The sequence below is a fragment of the Ascidia mentula genome, chromosome 2, assembly GCF_947561715.1.
Source record: "Ascidia mentula chromosome 2, kaAscMent1.1, whole genome shotgun sequence".
NCBI lineage: Eukaryota > Metazoa > Chordata > Ascidiacea > Phlebobranchia > Ascidiidae > Ascidia > Ascidia mentula.
The window spans coordinates 19,542,102-19,557,395 of NC_138567.1; the positions used below are offsets into that span (position 1 = coordinate 19,542,102).

The following is a 15,294-nucleotide window of genomic DNA, read 5'->3' on the forward strand; positions in this document are numbered from 1 at the left end:
AGTTATGCTTTGAATTGCGCATAAATGTCGTCAAAACAGTCTAACAAACGTCTACGGCCATACCAGGTTGAAAGCACCCGATCTCGTTCGATCTCGGCAGTTAAGCAACCTCGGGCTTGGTTAGTACTTGGATGGGTGACCGCCTAGGAATACCAAGTGTTGTAGTCATTTTTCTGTTTACCCAAAGTATGCTTTGAATTGCGCATAAATGTCGTCAAAACAGACTAACAAACGTCTACGGCCATACCAGGTTGAAAGCACCCGATCTCGTTCGATCTCGGCAGTTAAGCAACCTCGGGCTTGGTTAGTACTTGGATGGGTGACCGCCTAGGAATACCAAGTGTTGTAGTCATTTTTCTGTTTATGCAAAGTATGCTTTGAATTGCGCATAAAGATCGTCATAACAGACTAACACACGTCTAAGGCCATACCAGGTTGAAAGCACCCGATCTCGTTCGATCTCGGCAGTTAAGCAACCTCGGGCTTGGTTAGTACTTGGATGGGTGACCGCCTAGCAATACCAAGTGTTGTATTCATTTTACTATTTGCACAAAGTATGCTTTGAATTGCCTATAAATGTCGTCAAAACAGACTAACAAACGTCTACGGCCATACCAGGTTGAAAGCACCCGATCTCGTTCGATCTCGGCAGTTAAGCAACCTAGGGCTTGGTGAGTACTTGGATGGGTGACCGCCTAGGAATACCAAGTGTTGTGGTCATTTTGCTATTTGCACAAAGTATGCTTTGAATTGCCCATAAATGTCGTCAAAACAGTCTAACAAACGTCTACGGCCATACCAGGTTGAAGGCACCCGATCTCATTCGATCTCGGCAGTTAAGCAACCTCGGGCTTGGATAGTACTTGGATGGGTGACCGCCTAGGAATACCAAGTGTTGTAGTCATTTTTCTGTTTACCCAAAGTATGCTTTGAATTGCGCGTAAATGTCGTCAAAACAGACTAACAAACTTCAAGGGCCATACCAGGTTGAAAGCACCCGATCTCGTTCGATCTCGGCAGTTAAGCAACCTCGGGCTTGGTTAGTACTTGGATGGGTGACCGCCTAGGAATACCAAGTGTTGTAGTCATTTTTCTGTTTACCCAAAGTATGCTTTGAATTGCGCATAAATGTCGTCAAAACAGACTAACAAACGTCTACGGCCATACCAGGTTGAAAGCACCCGATCTCGTTCGATCTCGGCAGTTAAGCAACCTCGGGCTTGGTTAGTACTTGGATGGGTGACCGCCTAGGAATACCAAGTGTTGTAGTCATTTTTCTGTTTATGCAAAGTATGCTTTGAATTGCGCATAAAGATCGTCATAACAGACTAACACACGTCTAAGGCCATACCAGGTTGAAAGCACCCGATCTCGTTCGATCTCGGCAGTTAAGCAACCTCGGGCTTGGTTAGTACTTGGATGGGTGACCGCCTAGCAATACCAAGTGTTGTATTCATTTTACTATTTGCACAAAGTATGCTTTGAATTGCCTATAAATGTCGTCAAAACAGACTAACAAACGTCTACGGCCATACCAGGTTGAAAGCACCCGATCTCGTTCGATCTCGGCAGTTAAGCAACCTAGGGCTTGGTGAGTACTTGGATGGGTGACCGCCTAGGAATACCAAGTGTTGTGGTCATTTTGCTATTTGCACAAAGTATGCTTTGAATTGCCCATAAATGTCGTCAAAACAGTCTAACAAACGTCTACGGCCATACCAGGTTGAAGGCACCCGATCTCATTCGATCTCGGCAGTTAAGCAACCTCGGGCTTGGATAGTACTTGGATGGGTGACCGCCTAGGAATACCAAGTGTTGTAGTCATTTTTCTGTTTACCCAAAGTATGCTTTGAATTGCGCGTAAATGTCGTCAAAACAGACTAACAAACTTCAAGGGCCATACCAGGTTAAAAGCACCCGATCTCGTTCGATCTCGGCAGTTAAGCAACCTCGGGCTTGGTTAGTACTTGGATGGGTGACCGCCTAGGAATACCAAGTGTTGTAGTCATTTTTCTGTTTACCCAAAGTATGCTTTGAATTGCGCATAAATGTCGTCAAAACAGACTAACAAACGTCTACGGCCATACCAGGTTGAAAGCACCCGATCTCGTTCGATCTCGGCAGTTAAGCAACCTCGGGCTTGGTTAGTACTTGGATGGGTGACCGCCTAGGAATACCAAGTGTTGTATTCATTTTACTATTTGCACAAAGTATGCTTTGAATTGCCCATAAATGTCGTCAAAACAGACTAACAAACGTCTACGGCCATACCAGGTTGAAAGCTCCCGATCTCGTTCGATCTCGGCAGTTAAGCAACCTCGGGCTTGGTTAGTACTTGGATGGGTGACCGCCTAGGAATACCAAGTGTTGTAGTCATTTTTCTGTTTATACAAAGTATGCTTTGAATTGCGCATAAAGTTCGTCATAACAGACTAACAAACGTCTACGGCCATACCAGGTTGAAAGCACCCGATCTCGTTCGATCTCGGCAGTTAAGCAACCTCGGGCTTGGTTAGTACTTGGATGGGTGACCGCCTAGGAATACCAAGTGTTGTATTCATTTTACTATTTGCACAAAGTATGCTTTGAATTGCCCATAAATGTCGTCAAAACAGACTAACAAACGTCTACGGCCATACCAGGTTGAAAACACCCGATCTCGTTCGGTCTCGGCAGTTAAGCAACCTCGGGCTTGGTTAGTACTTGGATGGGTGACCGCCTAGGAATACCAAGTGTTGTAGTCATTTTTCTGTTTACCCAAAATATGCTTTGAATTGAGCATAAATGTCGTCAAAACAGTCTAACAAACGTCTACGGCCATACCAGGTTGAAAGCACCCGATCTCGTTCGATCTCGGCAGTTAAGCAACCTCGGGCTTGGTTGGGTGACCGCCTAGGAATACCAAGTGTTGTAGTCATTTTTCTGTTTACCCAAAGTATGCTTTGAATTGGGCATAAATGTCGTCAAAACAGTCTAACAAACGTCTACGGCCATACCAGGTTGAAAGCACCCGATCTCGGCAGTTAACCAACCTCGGGCTTGGTTAGTACTTGGATGGGTGACCGCCTAGGAATACCAAGTGTTGTAGTCATTTTTCTGTTTACCCAAAGTTATGCTTTGAATTGCGCATCAATGTCGTCAAAACAGTCTAACAAACGTCTACGGCCATACCAGGTTGAAAGCACCCGATCTCGTTCGATCTCGGCAGTTAAGCAACCTCGGGCTTGGTTAGTACTTGGATGGGTGACCGCCTAGGAATACCAAGTGTTGTAGTCATTTTTCTGTTTACCCAAAGTATGCTTTGAATTGCCCATAAATGTCGTCAAAACAGTCTAACAAACATCTACGGCCATACCAGGTTGAAAGCACCCGATCTCGTTCGATCTCGGAAGTTAAGCAACCTCGGGCTTGGTTAGTACTTGGATGGGTGACCGCCTAGGAATACCAAGTGTTGTAGTCATTTTTCTGTTTACCCAAAGTTATGCTTTGAATTGCGCATAAATGTCGTCAAAACAGTCTAACAAACGTCTACGGCCATACCAGGTTGAAAGCACCCGATCTCGTTCGATCTCGGCAGTTAAGCAACCTCGGGCTTGGTTAGTACTTGGATGGGTGACCGCCTAGGAATACCAAGTGTTGTAGTCATTTTTCTGTTTTCCCAAAGTATGCTTTGAATTGCGCATAAATGTCGTCAAAACAGACTAACAAACGTCTACGGCCATACCAGGTTGAAGGCACCCGATCTCATTCGATCTCGGCAGTTAAGCAACCTCGGGCTTGGTTAGTACTTGGATGGGTGACCGCCTAGGAATACCAAGTGTTGTAGTCATTTTTCTGTTTATGCAAAGTATGCTTTGAATTGCGCATAAAGATCGTCATAACAGACTAACAAACGTCTACGGCCATACCAGGTTGAAAGTACCCGATCTCGTTCGACCTCGGCAGTTAAGCAACCTCGGGCTCGGTTAGTACTTGGATGGGTGACCGCCTAGGAATACCAAGTGTTGTATTCATTTTACTATTTGCACAAAGTATGCTTTGAATTGCCTATAAATGTCGTCAAAACAGACTAACAAACGTCTACGGCCATACCAGGTTGAAAGCACCCGATCTCGTTCGATCTCGGCAGTTAAGCAACCTCGGGCTTGGTTAGTACTTGGATGGGTGACCGCCTAGGAATACCAAGTGTTGTAGTCAATTTTCTGTTTATACAAAGTATGCTTTGTATTGCGCATAAATATCGTCATAACAGACAAACAAACGTCTACGGCCATACCAGGTTGAAAGCACCCGATCTCGTTCGATCTCGGCAGTTAAGCAACCTAGGGCTTGGTGAGTACTTGGATGGGTGACCGCCTAGGAATACCAAGTGTTGTGGTCATTTTGCTATTTGCACAAAGTATGCTTTGAATTGCTCATAAATTTCGTCAAAACAGACTAACAAACGTCTACGGCCATACCAGGTTGAAAGCACCCGATCTCGTTCGATCTCGGCAGTTAAGCAACCTCGGGCTTGGTTAGTACTTGTATGGGTGACCGCCTAGGAATACCAAGTGTTGTAGTCATTTTTCTGTTTATACAAAGTATGCTTTGAATTGCGCATAAAGATCGTCATAACAAACAAACAAACGTCTACGGCCATACCAGGTTGAAAGCACCCGATCTCGTTCGATCTCGGCAGTTAAGCAACCTAGGGATTGGTTAGTACTTGGGTGGGTGACCGCCTAGGAATACCAAGTGTTGTAGTCATTTTGCTATTTGCACAAAGTATGCTTTGAATTGCTCATAAATGTCGTCAAAACACACTAACAAACGTCTACGGCCATACCAGGTTGAAAGCACCCGATCTCGTTCGATCTCGGCAGTTAAGCAACCTCGGGCTTGGTTAGTACTTGGATGGGTGACCGCCTAGGAATACCAAGTGTTGTAGTCATTTTTCTGTTTATACAAAGTATGCTTTGAATTGCGCATCAAGATCGTCATAACAGACTAACAAACGTCTACGGCCATACCAGGTTGAAAGCACCCGATCTCGTTCGATCTCGGCAGTTAAGCAACCTCGGGCTTGGTTAGTACTTGGATGGGTGACCGCCTAGGAATACCAAGTGTTGTAGTCATTTTTCTGTTTACCCAAAGTTATGCTTTGAATTGCGCATAAATGTCGTCAAAAGAGTCTAACAAACGTCTACGGCCATACCAGGTTGAAAGCACCCGATCTTGTTCGATCTCGGCAGTTAAGCAACCTCGGGCTTGGTTAGTACTTGGATGGGTGACCGCCTAGGAATACCAAGTGTTGTAGTCATTTTTCTGTTTACCCAAAGTATGCTTTGAATTGCGCATAAATGTCGTCAAAACAGACTAACAAACGTCTACGGCCATACCAGGTTGAAAGCACCGATCTCGTTCGATCTCGGCAGTTAAGCAACCTCGGGCTTGGTTAGTACTTGGATGGGTGACCGCCTAGGTATACCAAGTGTTGTAGTCATTTTTCTGTTTATGCAAAGTATGCTTTGAATTGCGCATAAATATCGTCATAACAGACTAACAAACGTCTACGGCCATACCAGGTTGAAAGCACCCGATCTTGTTCGATCTCGGCAGTTAAGCAACCTCGGGCTTGGTTAGTACTTGGATGGGTGACCGCCTAGCAATACCAAGTGTTGTATTCATTTTACTATTTGCACAAAGTATGCTTTGAATTGCCTATAAATGTCGTCAAAACAGACTAACAAACGTCTACGGCCATACCAGGTTGAAAGCACCCGATCTCGTTCGATCTCGGCAGTTAAGCAACCTCGGGCTTCGTTAGTACTTGGATGGGTGACCGCCTAGGAATACCAAGTGTTGTAGTCATTTTTCTGTTTATACAAAGTATGCTTTGAATTGCGCATAAAGATCGTCATAACAGACTAACAAACGTCTACGGCCATACCAGGTTGAAAGCACCCGATCTCGTTCGATCTCGGCAGTTAAGCAACCTAGGGCTTGGTGAGTACTTGGATGGGTGACCGCCTAGGAATACCAAGTGTTGTGGTCATTTTGCTATTTGCACAAAGTATGCTTTGAATTGCTCATAAATTTCGTCAAAACAGATTAACAAACGTCTACGGCCATACCAGGTTGAAAGCACCCGATCTCGTTCGATCTCGGCAGTTAAGCAACCTCGGGCTTGGTTAGTACTTGGATGGGTGACCGCCTAGGAATACGAAGTGTTGTAGTCATTTTTCTGTTTATACAAAGTATGCTTTGAATTGCGCATAAAGATCGTCATAACAAACAAACAAACGTCTACGGCCATACCAGGTTGAAAGCACCCGATCTCGTTCGACCTCGGCAGTTAAGCAACCTCGGGCTCGGTTAGTACTTGGATGGGTGACCGCCTAGCAATACCAAGTGTTGTATTCATTTTACTATTTGCACAAAGTATGCTTTGAATTGCCTATAAATGTCGTCAAAACAGACTAACAAACGTCTACGGCCATACCAGGTTGAAAGCACCCGATCTCGTTCGATCTCGGCAGTTAAGCAACCTCGGGCTTGGTTAGTACTTGGATGGGTGACCGCCTAGGAATACCAAGTGTTGTAGTCAATTTTCTGTTTATACAAAGTATGCTTTGAATTGCGCATAAATATCGTCATAACAGACAAACAAACGTCTACGGCCATACCAGGTTGAAAGCACCCGATCTCGTTCGATCTCGGCAGTTAAGCAACCTAGGGCTTGGTGAGTACTTGGATGGGTGACCGCCTAGGAATACCAAGTGTTGTGGTCATTTTGCTATTTGCACAAAGTATGCTTTGAATTGCTCATAAATTTCGTCAAAACAGACTAACAAACGTCTACGGCCATACCAGGTTGAAAGCACCCGATCTCGTTCGATCTCGGCAGTTAAGCAACCTCGGGCTTGGTTAGTACTTGGATGGGTGACCGCCTAGGAATACCAAGTGTTGTAGTCATTTTTCTGTTTATACAAAGTATGCTTTGAATTGCGCATAAAGATCGTCATAACAAACAAACAAACGTCTACGGCCATACCAGGTTGAAAGCACCCGATCTCGTTCGATCTCGGCAGTTAAGCAACCTAGGGATTGGTTAGTACTTGGGTGGGTGACCGCCTAGGAATACCAAGTGTTGTAGTCATTTTGCTATTTGCACAAAGTATGCTTTGAATTGCTCATAAATGTCGTCAAAACACACTAACAAACGTCTACGGCCATACCAGGTTGAAAGCACCCGATCTCGTTCGATCTCGGCAGTTAAGCAACCTCGGGCTTGGTTAGTACTTGGATGGGTGACCGCCTAGGAATACCAAGTGTTGTAGTCATTTTTCTGTTTACCCAAAGTATGCTTTGAATTGCGCATAAATGTCGTCAAAACAGACTAACAAACGTCTACGGCCATACCAGGTTATAAGCACCCGATCTCGTTCGATCTCGGCAGTTAAGCAACCTCGGGCTTGGTTAGTACTTGTATGGGTGACCGCCTAGGAATACCAAGTGTTGTAGTCATTTTTCTGTTTATACAAAGTATGCTTTGAATTGCGCATAAAGATCGTCATAACAAACAAACAAACGTCTACGGCCATACCAGGTTGAAAGCACCCGATCTCGTTCGATCTCGGCAGTTAAGCAACCTAGGGATTGGTTAGTACTTGGGTGGGTGACCGCCTAGGAATACCAAGTGTTGTAGTCATTTTGCTATTTGCACAAAGTATGCTTTGAATTGCGCATAAAGATCATCATAACAGACTAACAAACGTCTACGGCCATACCAGGTTGAAAGCACCCGATCTCGTTCGATCTCGGCAGTTAAGCAACCTCGGGCTTGGTTAGTACTTGGATGGGTGACCGCCTAGGAATACCAAGTGTTGTAGTCATTTTTCTGTTTATGCAAAGTATGCTTTGAATTGCGCATAAAGATCGTCATAACAGACTAACACACGTCTAAGGCCATACCAGGTTGAAAGCACCCGATCTCGTTCGATCTCGGCAGTTAAGCAACCTCGGGCTTGGTTAGTACTTGGATGGGTGACCGCCTAGCAATACCAAGTGTTGTATTCATTTTACTATTTGCACAAAGTATGCTTTGAATTGCCTATAAATGTCGTCAAAACAGACTAACAAACGTCTACGGCCATACCAGGTTGAAAGCACCCGATCTCGTTCGATCTCGGCAGTTAAGCAACCTAGGGCTTGGTGAGTACTTGGATGGGTGACCGCCTAGGAATACCAAGTGTTGTGGTCATTTTGCTATTTGCACAAAGTATGCTTTGAATTGCCCATAAATGTCGTCAAAACAGTCTAACAAACGTCTACGGCCATACCAGGTTGAAGGCATCCGATCTCATTCGATCTCGGCAGTTAAGCAACCTCGGGCTTGGATAGTACTTGGATGGGTGACCGCCTAGGAATACCAAGTGTTGTAGTCATTTTTCTGTTTACCCAAAGTATGCTTTGAATTGCGCGTAAATGTCGTCAAAACAGACTAACAAACTTCAAGGGCCATACCAGGTTAAAAGCACCCGATCTCGTTCGATCTCGGCAGTTAAGCAACCTCGGGCTTGGTTAGTACTTGGATGGGTGACCGCCTAGGAATACCAAGTGTTGTAGTCATTTTTCTGTTTACCCAAAGTATGCTTTGAATTGCGCATAAATGTCGTCAAAACAGACTAACAAACGTCTACGGCCATACCAGGTTGAAAGCACCCGATCTCGTTCGATCTCGGCAGTTAAGCAACCTCGGGCTTGGTTAGTACTTGGATGGGTGACCGCCTAGGAATACCAAGTGTTGTATTCATTGTACTATTTGCACAAAGTATGCTTTGAATTGCCCATAAATGTCGTCAAAACAGACTAACAAACGTCTACGGCCATACCAGGTTGAAAGCTCCCGATCTCGTTCGATCTCGGCAGTTAAGCAACCTCGGGCTTGGTTAGTACTTGGATGGGTGACCGCCTAGGAATACCAAGTGTTGTAGTCATTTTTCTGTTTATACAAAGTATGCTTTGAATTGCGCATAAAGTTCGTCATAACAGACTAACAAACGTCTACGGCCATACCAGGTTGAAAGCACCCGATCTCGTTCGATCTCGGCAGTTAAGCAACCTCGGGCTTGGTTAGTACTTGGATGGGTGACCGCCTAGGAATACCAAGTGTTGTATTCATTTTACTATTTGCACAAAGTATGCTTTGAATTGCCCATAAATGTCGTCAAAACAGACTAACAAACGTCTACGGCCATACCAGGTTGAAAACACCCGATCTCGTTCGGTCTCGGCAGTTAAGCAACCTCGGGCTTGGTTAGTACTTGGATGGGTGACCGCCTAGGAATACCAAGTGTTGTAGTCATTTTTCTGTTTACCCAAAATATGCTTTGAATTGAGCATAAATGTCGTCAAAACAGTCTAACAAACGTCTACGGCCATACCAGGTTGAAAGCACCCGATCTCGTTCGATCTCGGCAGTTAAGCAACCTCGGGCTTGGTTGGGTGACCGCCTAGGAATACCAAGTGTTGTAGTCATTTTTCTGTTTACCCAAAGTATGCTTTGAATTGGGCATAAATGTCGTCAAAACAGTCTAACAAACGTCTACGGCCATACCAGGTTGAAAGCACCCGATCTCGGCAGTTAACCAACCTCGGGCTTGGTTAGTACTTGGATGGGTGACCGCCTAGGAATACCAAGTGTTGTAGTCATTTTTCTGTTTACCCAAAGTTATGCTTTGAATTGCGCATCAATGTCGTCAAAACAGTCTAACAAACGTCTACGGCCATACCAGGTTGAAAGCACCCGATCTCGTTCGATCTCGGCAGTTAAGCAACCTCGGGCTTGGTTAGTACTTGGATGGGTGACCGCCTAGGAATACCAAGTGTTGTAGTCATTTTTCTGTTTACCCAAAGTATGCTTTGAATTGCCCATAAATGTCGTCAAAACAGTCTAACAAACATCTACGGCCATACCAGGTTGAAAGCACCCGATCTCGTTCGATCTCGGAAGTTAAGCAACCTCGGGCTTGGTTAGTACTTGGATGGGTGACCGCCTAGGAATACCAAGTGTTGTAGTCATTTTTCTGTTTACCCAAAGTTATGCTTTGAATTGCGCATAAATGTCGTCAAAACAGTCTAACAAACGTCTACGGCCATACCAGGTTGAAAGCACCCGATCTCGTTCGATCTCGGCAGTTAAGCAACCTCGGGCTTGGTTAGTACTTGGATGGGTGACCGCCTAGGAATACCAAGTGTTGTAGTCATTTTTCTGTTTTCCCAAAGTATGCTTTGAATTGCGCATAAATGTCGTCAAAACAGACTAACAAACGTCTACGGCCATACCAGGTTGAAGGCACCCGATCTCATTCGATCTCGGCAGTTAAGCAACCTCGGGCTTGGTTAGTACTTGGATGGGTGACCGCCTAGGAATACCAAGTGTTGTAGTCATTTTTCTGTTTATGCAAAGTATGCTTTGAATTGCGCATAAAGATCGTCATAACAGACTAACAAACGTCTACGGCCATACCAGGTTGAAAGTACCCGATCTCGTTCGACCTCGGCAGTTAAGCAACCTCGGGCTCGGTTAGTACTTGGATGGGTGACCGCCTAGGAATACCAAGTGTTGTATTCATTTTACTATTTGCACAAAGTATGCTTTGAATTGCCTATAAATGTCGTCAAAACAGACTAACAAACGTCTACGGCCATACCAGGTTGAAAGCACCCGATCTCGTTCGATCTCGGCAGTTAAGCAACCTCGGGCTTGGTTAGTACTTGGATGGGTGACCGCCTAGGAATACCAAGTGTTGTAGTCAATTTTCTGTTTATACAAAGTATGCTTTGTATTGCGCATAAATATCGTCATAACAGACAAACAAACGTCTACGGCCATACCAGGTTGAAAGCACCCGATCTCGTTCGATCTCGGCAGTTAAGCAACCTAGGGCTTGGTGAGTACTTGGATGGGTGACCGCCTAGGAATACCAAGTGTTGTGGTCATTTTGCTATTTGCACAAAGTATGCTTTGAATTGCTCATAAATTTCGTCAAAACAGACTAACAAACGTCTACGGCCATACCAGGTTGAAAGCACCCGATCTCGTTCGATCTCGGCAGTTAAGCAACCTCGGGCTTGGTTAGTACTTGTATGGGTGACCGCCTAGGAATACCAAGTGTTGTAGTCATTTTTCTGTTTATACAAAGTATGCTTTGAATTGCGCATAAAGATCGTCATAACAAACAAACAAACGTCTACGGCCATACCAGGTTGAAAGCACCCGATCTCGTTCGATCTCGGCAGTTAAGCAACCTAGGGATTGGTTAGTACTTGGGTGGGTGACCGCCTAGGAATACCAAGTGTTGTAGTCATTTTGCTATTTGCACAAAGTATGCTTTGAATTGCTCATAAATGTCGTCAAAACACACTAACAAACGTCTACGGCCATACCAGGTTGAAAGCACCCGATCTCGTTCGATCTCGGCAGTTAAGCAACCTCGGGCTTGGTTAGTACTTGGATGGGTGACCGCCTAGGAATACCAAGTGTTGTAGTCATTTTTCTGTTTATACAAAGTATGCTTTGAATTGCGCATCAAGATCGTCATAACAGACTAACAAACGTCTACGGCCATACCAGGTTGAAAGCACCCGATCTCGTTCGATCTCGGCAGTTAAGCAACCTCGGGCTTGGTTAGTACTTGGATGGGTGACCGCCTAGGAATACCAAGTGTTGTAGTCATTTTTCTGTTTACCCAAAGTTATGCTTTGAATTGCGCATAAATGTCGTCAAAAGAGTCTAACAAACGTCTACGGCCATACCAGGTTGAAAGCACCCGATCTTGTTCGATCTCGGCAGTTAAGCAACCTCGGGCTTGGTTAGTACTTGGATGGGTGACCGCCTAGGAATACCAAGTGTTGTAGTCATTTTTCTGTTTACCCAAAGTATGCTTTGAATTGCGCATAAATGTCGTCAAAACAGACTAACAAACGTCTACGGCCATACCAGGTTGAAAGCACCGATCTCGTTCGATCTCGGCAGTTAAGCAACCTCGGGCTTGGTTAGTACTTGGATGGGTGACCGCCTAGGTATACCAAGTGTTGTAGTCATTTTTCTGTTTATGCAAAGTATGCTTTGAATTGCGCATAAATATCGTCATAACAGACTAACAAACGTCTACGGCCATACCAGGTTGAAAGCACCCGATCTTGTTCGATCTCGGCAGTTAAGCAACCTCGGGCTTGGTTAGTACTTGGATGGGTGACCGCCTAGCAATACCAAGTGTTGTATTCATTTTACTATTTGCACAAAGTATGCTTTGAATTGCCTATAAATGTCGTCAAAACAGACTAACAAACGTCTACGGCCATACCAGGTTGAAAGCACCCGATCTCGTTCGATCTCGGCAGTTAAGCAACCTCGGGCTTCGTTAGTACTTGGATGGGTGACCGCCTAGGAATACCAAGTGTTGTAGTCATTTTTCTGTTTATACAAAGTATGCTTTGAATTGCGCATAAAGATCGTCATAACAGACTAACAAACGTCTACGGCCATACCAGGTTGAAAGCACCCGATCTCGTTCGATCTCGGCAGTTAAGCAACCTAGGGCTTGGTGAGTACTTGGATGGGTGACCGCCTAGGAATACCAAGTGTTGTGGTCATTTTGCTATTTGCACAAAGTATGCTTTGAATTGCTCATAAATTTCGTCAAAACAGATTAACAAACGTCTACGGCCATACCAGGTTGAAAGCACCCGATCTCGTTCGATCTCGGCAGTTAAGCAACCTCGGGCTTGGTTAGTACTTGGATGGGTGACCGCCTAGGAATACGAAGTGTTGTAGTCATTTTTCTGTTTATACAAAGTATGCTTTGAATTGCGCATAAAGATCGTCATAACAAACAAACAAACGTCTACGGCCATACCAGGTTGAAAGCACCCGATCTCGTTCGACCTCGGCAGTTAAGCAACCTCGGGCTCGGTTAGTACTTGGATGGGTGACCGCCTAGCAATACCAAGTGTTGTATTCATTTTACTATTTGCACAAAGTATGCTTTGAATTGCCTATAAATGTCGTCAAAACAGACTAACAAACGTCTACGGCCATACCAGGTTGAAAGCACCCGATCTCGTTCGATCTCGGCAGTTAAGCAACCTCGGGCTTGGTTAGTACATGGATGGGTGACCGCCTAGGAATACCAAGTGTTGTAGTCAATTTTCTGTTTATACAAAGTATGCTTTGAATTGCGCATAAATATCGTCATAACAGACAAACAAACGTCTACGGCCATACCAGGTTGAAAGCACCCGATCTCGTTCGATCTCGGCAGTTAAGCAACCTAGGGCTTGGTGAGTACTTGGATGGGTGACCGCCTAGGAATACCAAGTGTTGTGGTCATTTTGCTATTTGCACAAAGTATGCTTTGAATTGCTCATAAATTTCGTCAAAACAGACTAACAAACGTCTACGGCCATACCAGGTTGAAAGCACCCGATCTCGTTCGATCTCGGCAGTTAAGCAACCTCGGGCTTGGTTAGTACTTGGATGGGTGACCGCCTAGGAATACCAAGTGTTGTAGTCATTTTTCTGTTTATACAAAGTATGCTTTGAATTGCGCATAAAGATCGTCATAACAAACAAACAAACGTCTACGGCCATACCAGGTTGAAAGCACCCGATCTCGTTCGATCTCGGCAGTTAAGCAACCTAGGGATTGGTTAGTACTTGGGTGGGTGACCGCCTAGGAATACCAAGTGTTGTAGTCATTTTGCTATTTGCACAAAGTATGCTTTGAATTGCTCATAAATGTCGTCAAAACACACTAACAAACGTCTACGGCCATACCAGGTTGAAAGCACCCGATCTCGTTCGATCTCGGCAGTTAAGCAACCTCGGGCTTGGTTAGTACTTGGATGGGTGACCGCCTAGGAATACCAAGTGTTGTAGTCATTTTTCTGTTTATACAAAGTATGCTTTGAATTGCGCATCAAGATCGTCATAACAGACTAACAAACGTCTACGGCCATACCAGGTTGAAAGCACCCGATCTCGTTCGATCTCGGCAGTTAAGCAACCTCGGGCTTGGTTAGTACTTGGATGGGTGACCGCCTAGGAATACCAAGTGTTGTAGTCATTTTTCTGTTTACCCAAAGTTATGCTTTGAATTGCGCATAAATGTCGTCAAAACAGACTAACAAACGTCTACGGCCATACCAGGTTGAAAGCACCCGATCTCGTTCGATCTCGGCAGTTAAGCAACCTCGGGCTTGGTTAGTACTTGGATGGGTGACCGCCTAGGAATACCAAGTGTTGTAGTCATTTTTCTGTTTACCCAAAGTATGCTTTGAATTGCGCATAAATGTCGTCAAAACAGACTAACAAACGTCTACGGCCATACCAGGTTGAAAGCACCCGATCTCGTTCGATCTCGGCAGTTAAGCAACCTCGGGCTTGGTTAGTACTTGGATGGGTGACCGCCTAGGAATACCAAGTGTTGTAGTCATTTTTCTGTTTATGCAAAGTATGCTTTGAATTGCGCATAAAGATCGTCATAACAGACTAACACACGTCTAAGGCCATACCAGGTTGAAAGCACCCGATCTCGTTCGATCTCGGCAGTTAAGCAACCTCGGGCTTGGTTAGTACTTGGATGGGTGACCGCCTAGGAATACCAAGAGTTGTAGTCATTTTTCTGTTTATACAAAGTATGCTTTGAATTGCGCATAAAGATCGTCATAACAAACAAACAAACGTCTACGGCCATACCAGGTTGAAAGCACCCGATCTCGTTCGATCTCGGCAGTTAAGCAACCTAGGGCTTGGTTAGTACTTGGATGGGTGACCGCCTAGGAATACCAAGTGTTGTAGTCATTTTGCTATTTGCACAAAGTATGCTTTGAATTGCTCATAAATGTCGTCAAAACACACAGTGTTGTGGTCATTTTGCTATTTGCACAAAGTATGCTTTGAATTGCTCATAAATTTCGTCAAAACAGACCAACAAACGTCTACGCCCATACCAGGTTGAAAGCACCCGATCTCGTTCGATCTCGGCAGTTAAGCAACTTCGGGCTTGGTTAGTACTTGGTTGGGTGACCGCCTAGGAATACCAAGTGTTGTAGTCATTTTTCTGTTTACCCAAAGTATGCTTTGAATTGCCCATAAATGTCGTCAAAACAGTCTAACAAACGTCTACGGCCATACCAGGTTGAAGGCACCCGATCTCGTTCGATCTCGGCAGTTAAGCAACCTCGGGCTTGGTTAGTACTTGGATGGGTGACCGCCTAGGAATACCAAGAGTTGTAGTCATTTTT

At 44.8% G+C, this 15,294-nt stretch overlaps 76 non-coding genes and 7 pseudogenes across 76 annotated transcripts; all 83 read left to right on the plus strand.

The window, feature by feature from the left end:
* The first annotated feature begins 49 nt into the window (after positions 1-49).
* LOC145892556 (5S ribosomal RNA) lies at positions 50-168 on the plus strand. Its single transcript, XR_014401128.1, has one exon. It is a non-coding gene; the product is annotated as a 5S ribosomal RNA (ribosomal RNA).
* Positions 169-233: 65 nt separating this feature from the next.
* Positions 234-352, plus strand: LOC145892569 (5S ribosomal RNA). The gene has a single exon (XR_014401130.1). It is a non-coding gene; the product is annotated as a 5S ribosomal RNA (ribosomal RNA).
* Positions 353-417: 65 nt separating this feature from the next.
* LOC145892387 (5S ribosomal RNA) lies at positions 418-536 on the plus strand (annotated as a pseudogene).
* A 65-nt stretch (positions 537-601) lies between these two features.
* LOC145891180 (5S ribosomal RNA) lies at positions 602-720 on the plus strand. Its single transcript, XR_014399989.1, has one exon. It is a non-coding gene; the product is annotated as a 5S ribosomal RNA (ribosomal RNA).
* Positions 721-785: 65 nt separating this feature from the next.
* On the plus strand, positions 786-904 carry LOC145890895 (5S ribosomal RNA). Its single transcript, XR_014399720.1, has one exon. It is a non-coding gene; the product is annotated as a 5S ribosomal RNA (ribosomal RNA).
* Positions 905-969: 65 nt separating this feature from the next.
* Positions 970-1,088, plus strand: LOC145891832 (5S ribosomal RNA). The gene has a single exon (XR_014400604.1). It is a non-coding gene; the product is annotated as a 5S ribosomal RNA (ribosomal RNA).
* Positions 1,089-1,153: 65 nt separating this feature from the next.
* Positions 1,154-1,272, plus strand: LOC145892580 (5S ribosomal RNA). Its single transcript, XR_014401131.1, has one exon. It is a non-coding gene; the product is annotated as a 5S ribosomal RNA (ribosomal RNA).
* A 65-nt stretch (positions 1,273-1,337) lies between these two features.
* Positions 1,338-1,456, plus strand: LOC145892388 (5S ribosomal RNA; annotated as a pseudogene).
* Positions 1,457-1,521: 65 nt separating this feature from the next.
* On the plus strand, positions 1,522-1,640 carry LOC145891181 (5S ribosomal RNA). The gene has a single exon (XR_014399990.1). It is a non-coding gene; the product is annotated as a 5S ribosomal RNA (ribosomal RNA).
* Positions 1,641-1,705: 65 nt separating this feature from the next.
* LOC145890896 (5S ribosomal RNA) lies at positions 1,706-1,824 on the plus strand. Its single transcript, XR_014399721.1, has one exon. It is a non-coding gene; the product is annotated as a 5S ribosomal RNA (ribosomal RNA).
* A 65-nt stretch (positions 1,825-1,889) lies between these two features.
* Positions 1,890-2,008, plus strand: LOC145892175 (5S ribosomal RNA). The gene has a single exon (XR_014400929.1). It is a non-coding gene; the product is annotated as a 5S ribosomal RNA (ribosomal RNA).
* Positions 2,009-2,073: 65 nt separating this feature from the next.
* Positions 2,074-2,192, plus strand: LOC145891099 (5S ribosomal RNA). Its single transcript, XR_014399912.1, has one exon. It is a non-coding gene; the product is annotated as a 5S ribosomal RNA (ribosomal RNA).
* Positions 2,193-2,257: 65 nt separating this feature from the next.
* LOC145890928 (5S ribosomal RNA) lies at positions 2,258-2,376 on the plus strand. Its single transcript, XR_014399751.1, has one exon. It is a non-coding gene; the product is annotated as a 5S ribosomal RNA (ribosomal RNA).
* Positions 2,377-2,441: 65 nt separating this feature from the next.
* On the plus strand, positions 2,442-2,560 carry LOC145891101 (5S ribosomal RNA). Its single transcript, XR_014399914.1, has one exon. It is a non-coding gene; the product is annotated as a 5S ribosomal RNA (ribosomal RNA).
* Positions 2,561-2,625: 65 nt separating this feature from the next.
* On the plus strand, positions 2,626-2,744 carry LOC145891078 (5S ribosomal RNA). Its single transcript, XR_014399892.1, has one exon. It is a non-coding gene; the product is annotated as a 5S ribosomal RNA (ribosomal RNA).
* Positions 2,745-2,809: 65 nt separating this feature from the next.
* On the plus strand, positions 2,810-2,917 carry LOC145892726 (5S ribosomal RNA; annotated as a pseudogene).
* A 65-nt stretch (positions 2,918-2,982) lies between these two features.
* LOC145892582 (5S ribosomal RNA) lies at positions 2,983-3,091 on the plus strand (annotated as a pseudogene).
* Positions 3,092-3,157: 66 nt separating this feature from the next.
* Positions 3,158-3,276, plus strand: LOC145892592 (5S ribosomal RNA). The gene has a single exon (XR_014401132.1). It is a non-coding gene; the product is annotated as a 5S ribosomal RNA (ribosomal RNA).
* Positions 3,277-3,341: 65 nt separating this feature from the next.
* On the plus strand, positions 3,342-3,460 carry LOC145890867 (5S ribosomal RNA). Its single transcript, XR_014399694.1, has one exon. It is a non-coding gene; the product is annotated as a 5S ribosomal RNA (ribosomal RNA).
* A 66-nt stretch (positions 3,461-3,526) lies between these two features.
* Positions 3,527-3,645, plus strand: LOC145892604 (5S ribosomal RNA). The gene has a single exon (XR_014401133.1). It is a non-coding gene; the product is annotated as a 5S ribosomal RNA (ribosomal RNA).
* Positions 3,646-3,710: 65 nt separating this feature from the next.
* Positions 3,711-3,829, plus strand: LOC145890865 (5S ribosomal RNA). The gene has a single exon (XR_014399692.1). It is a non-coding gene; the product is annotated as a 5S ribosomal RNA (ribosomal RNA).
* A 65-nt stretch (positions 3,830-3,894) lies between these two features.
* LOC145891679 (5S ribosomal RNA) lies at positions 3,895-4,013 on the plus strand. The gene has a single exon (XR_014400456.1). It is a non-coding gene; the product is annotated as a 5S ribosomal RNA (ribosomal RNA).
* A 65-nt stretch (positions 4,014-4,078) lies between these two features.
* On the plus strand, positions 4,079-4,197 carry LOC145892615 (5S ribosomal RNA). The gene has a single exon (XR_014401134.1). It is a non-coding gene; the product is annotated as a 5S ribosomal RNA (ribosomal RNA).
* Positions 4,198-4,262: 65 nt separating this feature from the next.
* LOC145891184 (5S ribosomal RNA) lies at positions 4,263-4,381 on the plus strand. The gene has a single exon (XR_014399992.1). It is a non-coding gene; the product is annotated as a 5S ribosomal RNA (ribosomal RNA).
* A 65-nt stretch (positions 4,382-4,446) lies between these two features.
* Positions 4,447-4,565, plus strand: LOC145891047 (5S ribosomal RNA). The gene has a single exon (XR_014399862.1). It is a non-coding gene; the product is annotated as a 5S ribosomal RNA (ribosomal RNA).
* A 65-nt stretch (positions 4,566-4,630) lies between these two features.
* Positions 4,631-4,749, plus strand: LOC145891487 (5S ribosomal RNA). The gene has a single exon (XR_014400276.1). It is a non-coding gene; the product is annotated as a 5S ribosomal RNA (ribosomal RNA).
* A 65-nt stretch (positions 4,750-4,814) lies between these two features.
* Positions 4,815-4,933, plus strand: LOC145892627 (5S ribosomal RNA). The gene has a single exon (XR_014401135.1). It is a non-coding gene; the product is annotated as a 5S ribosomal RNA (ribosomal RNA).
* Positions 4,934-4,998: 65 nt separating this feature from the next.
* LOC145892638 (5S ribosomal RNA) lies at positions 4,999-5,117 on the plus strand. Its single transcript, XR_014401136.1, has one exon. It is a non-coding gene; the product is annotated as a 5S ribosomal RNA (ribosomal RNA).
* A 66-nt stretch (positions 5,118-5,183) lies between these two features.
* Positions 5,184-5,302, plus strand: LOC145891245 (5S ribosomal RNA). The gene has a single exon (XR_014400050.1). It is a non-coding gene; the product is annotated as a 5S ribosomal RNA (ribosomal RNA).
* A 65-nt stretch (positions 5,303-5,367) lies between these two features.
* LOC145892140 (5S ribosomal RNA) lies at positions 5,368-5,485 on the plus strand. Its single transcript, XR_014400896.1, has one exon. It is a non-coding gene; the product is annotated as a 5S ribosomal RNA (ribosomal RNA).
* A 65-nt stretch (positions 5,486-5,550) lies between these two features.
* On the plus strand, positions 5,551-5,669 carry LOC145892267 (5S ribosomal RNA). The gene has a single exon (XR_014401010.1). It is a non-coding gene; the product is annotated as a 5S ribosomal RNA (ribosomal RNA).
* A 65-nt stretch (positions 5,670-5,734) lies between these two features.
* Positions 5,735-5,853, plus strand: LOC145891612 (5S ribosomal RNA). Its single transcript, XR_014400393.1, has one exon. It is a non-coding gene; the product is annotated as a 5S ribosomal RNA (ribosomal RNA).
* A 65-nt stretch (positions 5,854-5,918) lies between these two features.
* Positions 5,919-6,037, plus strand: LOC145891185 (5S ribosomal RNA). Its single transcript, XR_014399993.1, has one exon. It is a non-coding gene; the product is annotated as a 5S ribosomal RNA (ribosomal RNA).
* Positions 6,038-6,102: 65 nt separating this feature from the next.
* LOC145891374 (5S ribosomal RNA) lies at positions 6,103-6,221 on the plus strand. Its single transcript, XR_014400170.1, has one exon. It is a non-coding gene; the product is annotated as a 5S ribosomal RNA (ribosomal RNA).
* A 65-nt stretch (positions 6,222-6,286) lies between these two features.
* LOC145892126 (5S ribosomal RNA) lies at positions 6,287-6,405 on the plus strand. Its single transcript, XR_014400883.1, has one exon. It is a non-coding gene; the product is annotated as a 5S ribosomal RNA (ribosomal RNA).
* A 65-nt stretch (positions 6,406-6,470) lies between these two features.
* LOC145892650 (5S ribosomal RNA) lies at positions 6,471-6,589 on the plus strand. The gene has a single exon (XR_014401137.1). It is a non-coding gene; the product is annotated as a 5S ribosomal RNA (ribosomal RNA).
* A 65-nt stretch (positions 6,590-6,654) lies between these two features.
* On the plus strand, positions 6,655-6,773 carry LOC145891186 (5S ribosomal RNA). Its single transcript, XR_014399994.1, has one exon. It is a non-coding gene; the product is annotated as a 5S ribosomal RNA (ribosomal RNA).
* A 65-nt stretch (positions 6,774-6,838) lies between these two features.
* LOC145892662 (5S ribosomal RNA) lies at positions 6,839-6,957 on the plus strand. Its single transcript, XR_014401138.1, has one exon. It is a non-coding gene; the product is annotated as a 5S ribosomal RNA (ribosomal RNA).
* Positions 6,958-7,022: 65 nt separating this feature from the next.
* Positions 7,023-7,141, plus strand: LOC145891489 (5S ribosomal RNA). The gene has a single exon (XR_014400277.1). It is a non-coding gene; the product is annotated as a 5S ribosomal RNA (ribosomal RNA).
* Positions 7,142-7,206: 65 nt separating this feature from the next.
* Positions 7,207-7,325, plus strand: LOC145892673 (5S ribosomal RNA). The gene has a single exon (XR_014401139.1). It is a non-coding gene; the product is annotated as a 5S ribosomal RNA (ribosomal RNA).
* Positions 7,326-7,390: 65 nt separating this feature from the next.
* On the plus strand, positions 7,391-7,509 carry LOC145891728 (5S ribosomal RNA). The gene has a single exon (XR_014400504.1). It is a non-coding gene; the product is annotated as a 5S ribosomal RNA (ribosomal RNA).
* A 65-nt stretch (positions 7,510-7,574) lies between these two features.
* On the plus strand, positions 7,575-7,693 carry LOC145891490 (5S ribosomal RNA). Its single transcript, XR_014400278.1, has one exon. It is a non-coding gene; the product is annotated as a 5S ribosomal RNA (ribosomal RNA).
* Positions 7,694-7,758: 65 nt separating this feature from the next.
* Positions 7,759-7,877, plus strand: LOC145892685 (5S ribosomal RNA). The gene has a single exon (XR_014401141.1). It is a non-coding gene; the product is annotated as a 5S ribosomal RNA (ribosomal RNA).
* A 65-nt stretch (positions 7,878-7,942) lies between these two features.
* On the plus strand, positions 7,943-8,061 carry LOC145892389 (5S ribosomal RNA; annotated as a pseudogene).
* Positions 8,062-8,126: 65 nt separating this feature from the next.
* On the plus strand, positions 8,127-8,245 carry LOC145891187 (5S ribosomal RNA). The gene has a single exon (XR_014399995.1). It is a non-coding gene; the product is annotated as a 5S ribosomal RNA (ribosomal RNA).
* A 65-nt stretch (positions 8,246-8,310) lies between these two features.
* Positions 8,311-8,429, plus strand: LOC145891377 (5S ribosomal RNA). The gene has a single exon (XR_014400172.1). It is a non-coding gene; the product is annotated as a 5S ribosomal RNA (ribosomal RNA).
* Positions 8,430-8,494: 65 nt separating this feature from the next.
* LOC145892176 (5S ribosomal RNA) lies at positions 8,495-8,613 on the plus strand. The gene has a single exon (XR_014400930.1). It is a non-coding gene; the product is annotated as a 5S ribosomal RNA (ribosomal RNA).
* A 65-nt stretch (positions 8,614-8,678) lies between these two features.
* Positions 8,679-8,797, plus strand: LOC145891102 (5S ribosomal RNA). Its single transcript, XR_014399915.1, has one exon. It is a non-coding gene; the product is annotated as a 5S ribosomal RNA (ribosomal RNA).
* A 65-nt stretch (positions 8,798-8,862) lies between these two features.
* Positions 8,863-8,981, plus strand: LOC145890929 (5S ribosomal RNA). Its single transcript, XR_014399752.1, has one exon. It is a non-coding gene; the product is annotated as a 5S ribosomal RNA (ribosomal RNA).
* Positions 8,982-9,046: 65 nt separating this feature from the next.
* Positions 9,047-9,165, plus strand: LOC145891103 (5S ribosomal RNA). Its single transcript, XR_014399916.1, has one exon. It is a non-coding gene; the product is annotated as a 5S ribosomal RNA (ribosomal RNA).
* A 65-nt stretch (positions 9,166-9,230) lies between these two features.
* LOC145891079 (5S ribosomal RNA) lies at positions 9,231-9,349 on the plus strand. The gene has a single exon (XR_014399893.1). It is a non-coding gene; the product is annotated as a 5S ribosomal RNA (ribosomal RNA).
* Positions 9,350-9,414: 65 nt separating this feature from the next.
* Positions 9,415-9,522, plus strand: LOC145892727 (5S ribosomal RNA; annotated as a pseudogene).
* Positions 9,523-9,587: 65 nt separating this feature from the next.
* LOC145892583 (5S ribosomal RNA) lies at positions 9,588-9,696 on the plus strand (annotated as a pseudogene).
* A 66-nt stretch (positions 9,697-9,762) lies between these two features.
* On the plus strand, positions 9,763-9,881 carry LOC145892696 (5S ribosomal RNA). The gene has a single exon (XR_014401142.1). It is a non-coding gene; the product is annotated as a 5S ribosomal RNA (ribosomal RNA).
* Positions 9,882-9,946: 65 nt separating this feature from the next.
* LOC145890868 (5S ribosomal RNA) lies at positions 9,947-10,065 on the plus strand. Its single transcript, XR_014399695.1, has one exon. It is a non-coding gene; the product is annotated as a 5S ribosomal RNA (ribosomal RNA).
* Positions 10,066-10,131: 66 nt separating this feature from the next.
* Positions 10,132-10,250, plus strand: LOC145892709 (5S ribosomal RNA). Its single transcript, XR_014401143.1, has one exon. It is a non-coding gene; the product is annotated as a 5S ribosomal RNA (ribosomal RNA).
* A 65-nt stretch (positions 10,251-10,315) lies between these two features.
* On the plus strand, positions 10,316-10,434 carry LOC145890866 (5S ribosomal RNA). Its single transcript, XR_014399693.1, has one exon. It is a non-coding gene; the product is annotated as a 5S ribosomal RNA (ribosomal RNA).
* A 65-nt stretch (positions 10,435-10,499) lies between these two features.
* LOC145891681 (5S ribosomal RNA) lies at positions 10,500-10,618 on the plus strand. The gene has a single exon (XR_014400458.1). It is a non-coding gene; the product is annotated as a 5S ribosomal RNA (ribosomal RNA).
* Positions 10,619-10,683: 65 nt separating this feature from the next.
* LOC145892720 (5S ribosomal RNA) lies at positions 10,684-10,802 on the plus strand. Its single transcript, XR_014401144.1, has one exon. It is a non-coding gene; the product is annotated as a 5S ribosomal RNA (ribosomal RNA).
* Positions 10,803-10,867: 65 nt separating this feature from the next.
* On the plus strand, positions 10,868-10,986 carry LOC145891188 (5S ribosomal RNA). Its single transcript, XR_014399996.1, has one exon. It is a non-coding gene; the product is annotated as a 5S ribosomal RNA (ribosomal RNA).
* Positions 10,987-11,051: 65 nt separating this feature from the next.
* Positions 11,052-11,170, plus strand: LOC145891048 (5S ribosomal RNA). Its single transcript, XR_014399863.1, has one exon. It is a non-coding gene; the product is annotated as a 5S ribosomal RNA (ribosomal RNA).
* Positions 11,171-11,235: 65 nt separating this feature from the next.
* LOC145891492 (5S ribosomal RNA) lies at positions 11,236-11,354 on the plus strand. The gene has a single exon (XR_014400280.1). It is a non-coding gene; the product is annotated as a 5S ribosomal RNA (ribosomal RNA).
* A 65-nt stretch (positions 11,355-11,419) lies between these two features.
* LOC145892732 (5S ribosomal RNA) lies at positions 11,420-11,538 on the plus strand. The gene has a single exon (XR_014401145.1). It is a non-coding gene; the product is annotated as a 5S ribosomal RNA (ribosomal RNA).
* Positions 11,539-11,603: 65 nt separating this feature from the next.
* LOC145892734 (5S ribosomal RNA) lies at positions 11,604-11,722 on the plus strand. Its single transcript, XR_014401146.1, has one exon. It is a non-coding gene; the product is annotated as a 5S ribosomal RNA (ribosomal RNA).
* Positions 11,723-11,788: 66 nt separating this feature from the next.
* Positions 11,789-11,907, plus strand: LOC145891246 (5S ribosomal RNA). Its single transcript, XR_014400051.1, has one exon. It is a non-coding gene; the product is annotated as a 5S ribosomal RNA (ribosomal RNA).
* A 65-nt stretch (positions 11,908-11,972) lies between these two features.
* LOC145892141 (5S ribosomal RNA) lies at positions 11,973-12,090 on the plus strand. Its single transcript, XR_014400897.1, has one exon. It is a non-coding gene; the product is annotated as a 5S ribosomal RNA (ribosomal RNA).
* A 65-nt stretch (positions 12,091-12,155) lies between these two features.
* On the plus strand, positions 12,156-12,274 carry LOC145892268 (5S ribosomal RNA). Its single transcript, XR_014401011.1, has one exon. It is a non-coding gene; the product is annotated as a 5S ribosomal RNA (ribosomal RNA).
* A 65-nt stretch (positions 12,275-12,339) lies between these two features.
* On the plus strand, positions 12,340-12,458 carry LOC145891613 (5S ribosomal RNA). Its single transcript, XR_014400394.1, has one exon. It is a non-coding gene; the product is annotated as a 5S ribosomal RNA (ribosomal RNA).
* Positions 12,459-12,523: 65 nt separating this feature from the next.
* LOC145891189 (5S ribosomal RNA) lies at positions 12,524-12,642 on the plus strand. Its single transcript, XR_014399997.1, has one exon. It is a non-coding gene; the product is annotated as a 5S ribosomal RNA (ribosomal RNA).
* A 65-nt stretch (positions 12,643-12,707) lies between these two features.
* On the plus strand, positions 12,708-12,826 carry LOC145891375 (5S ribosomal RNA). The gene has a single exon (XR_014400171.1). It is a non-coding gene; the product is annotated as a 5S ribosomal RNA (ribosomal RNA).
* A 65-nt stretch (positions 12,827-12,891) lies between these two features.
* Positions 12,892-13,010, plus strand: LOC145892127 (5S ribosomal RNA). Its single transcript, XR_014400884.1, has one exon. It is a non-coding gene; the product is annotated as a 5S ribosomal RNA (ribosomal RNA).
* Positions 13,011-13,075: 65 nt separating this feature from the next.
* On the plus strand, positions 13,076-13,194 carry LOC145891223 (5S ribosomal RNA). Its single transcript, XR_014400029.1, has one exon. It is a non-coding gene; the product is annotated as a 5S ribosomal RNA (ribosomal RNA).
* Positions 13,195-13,259: 65 nt separating this feature from the next.
* On the plus strand, positions 13,260-13,378 carry LOC145891190 (5S ribosomal RNA). Its single transcript, XR_014399998.1, has one exon. It is a non-coding gene; the product is annotated as a 5S ribosomal RNA (ribosomal RNA).
* Positions 13,379-13,443: 65 nt separating this feature from the next.
* On the plus strand, positions 13,444-13,562 carry LOC145892735 (5S ribosomal RNA). The gene has a single exon (XR_014401147.1). It is a non-coding gene; the product is annotated as a 5S ribosomal RNA (ribosomal RNA).
* A 65-nt stretch (positions 13,563-13,627) lies between these two features.
* Positions 13,628-13,746, plus strand: LOC145891493 (5S ribosomal RNA). The gene has a single exon (XR_014400281.1). It is a non-coding gene; the product is annotated as a 5S ribosomal RNA (ribosomal RNA).
* Positions 13,747-13,811: 65 nt separating this feature from the next.
* On the plus strand, positions 13,812-13,930 carry LOC145892736 (5S ribosomal RNA). Its single transcript, XR_014401148.1, has one exon. It is a non-coding gene; the product is annotated as a 5S ribosomal RNA (ribosomal RNA).
* Positions 13,931-13,995: 65 nt separating this feature from the next.
* LOC145892738 (5S ribosomal RNA) lies at positions 13,996-14,114 on the plus strand. The gene has a single exon (XR_014401149.1). It is a non-coding gene; the product is annotated as a 5S ribosomal RNA (ribosomal RNA).
* Positions 14,115-14,180: 66 nt separating this feature from the next.
* LOC145892739 (5S ribosomal RNA) lies at positions 14,181-14,299 on the plus strand. Its single transcript, XR_014401150.1, has one exon. It is a non-coding gene; the product is annotated as a 5S ribosomal RNA (ribosomal RNA).
* Positions 14,300-14,364: 65 nt separating this feature from the next.
* Positions 14,365-14,483, plus strand: LOC145892750 (5S ribosomal RNA). The gene has a single exon (XR_014401161.1). It is a non-coding gene; the product is annotated as a 5S ribosomal RNA (ribosomal RNA).
* A 65-nt stretch (positions 14,484-14,548) lies between these two features.
* LOC145891823 (5S ribosomal RNA) lies at positions 14,549-14,667 on the plus strand. The gene has a single exon (XR_014400595.1). It is a non-coding gene; the product is annotated as a 5S ribosomal RNA (ribosomal RNA).
* A 65-nt stretch (positions 14,668-14,732) lies between these two features.
* Positions 14,733-14,851, plus strand: LOC145891065 (5S ribosomal RNA). The gene has a single exon (XR_014399880.1). It is a non-coding gene; the product is annotated as a 5S ribosomal RNA (ribosomal RNA).
* A 135-nt stretch (positions 14,852-14,986) lies between these two features.
* On the plus strand, positions 14,987-15,105 carry LOC145891411 (5S ribosomal RNA). Its single transcript, XR_014400204.1, has one exon. It is a non-coding gene; the product is annotated as a 5S ribosomal RNA (ribosomal RNA).
* A 65-nt stretch (positions 15,106-15,170) lies between these two features.
* LOC145891413 (5S ribosomal RNA) lies at positions 15,171-15,289 on the plus strand. The gene has a single exon (XR_014400206.1). It is a non-coding gene; the product is annotated as a 5S ribosomal RNA (ribosomal RNA).
* The last annotated feature ends 5 nt before the right edge of the window (positions 15,290-15,294 follow it).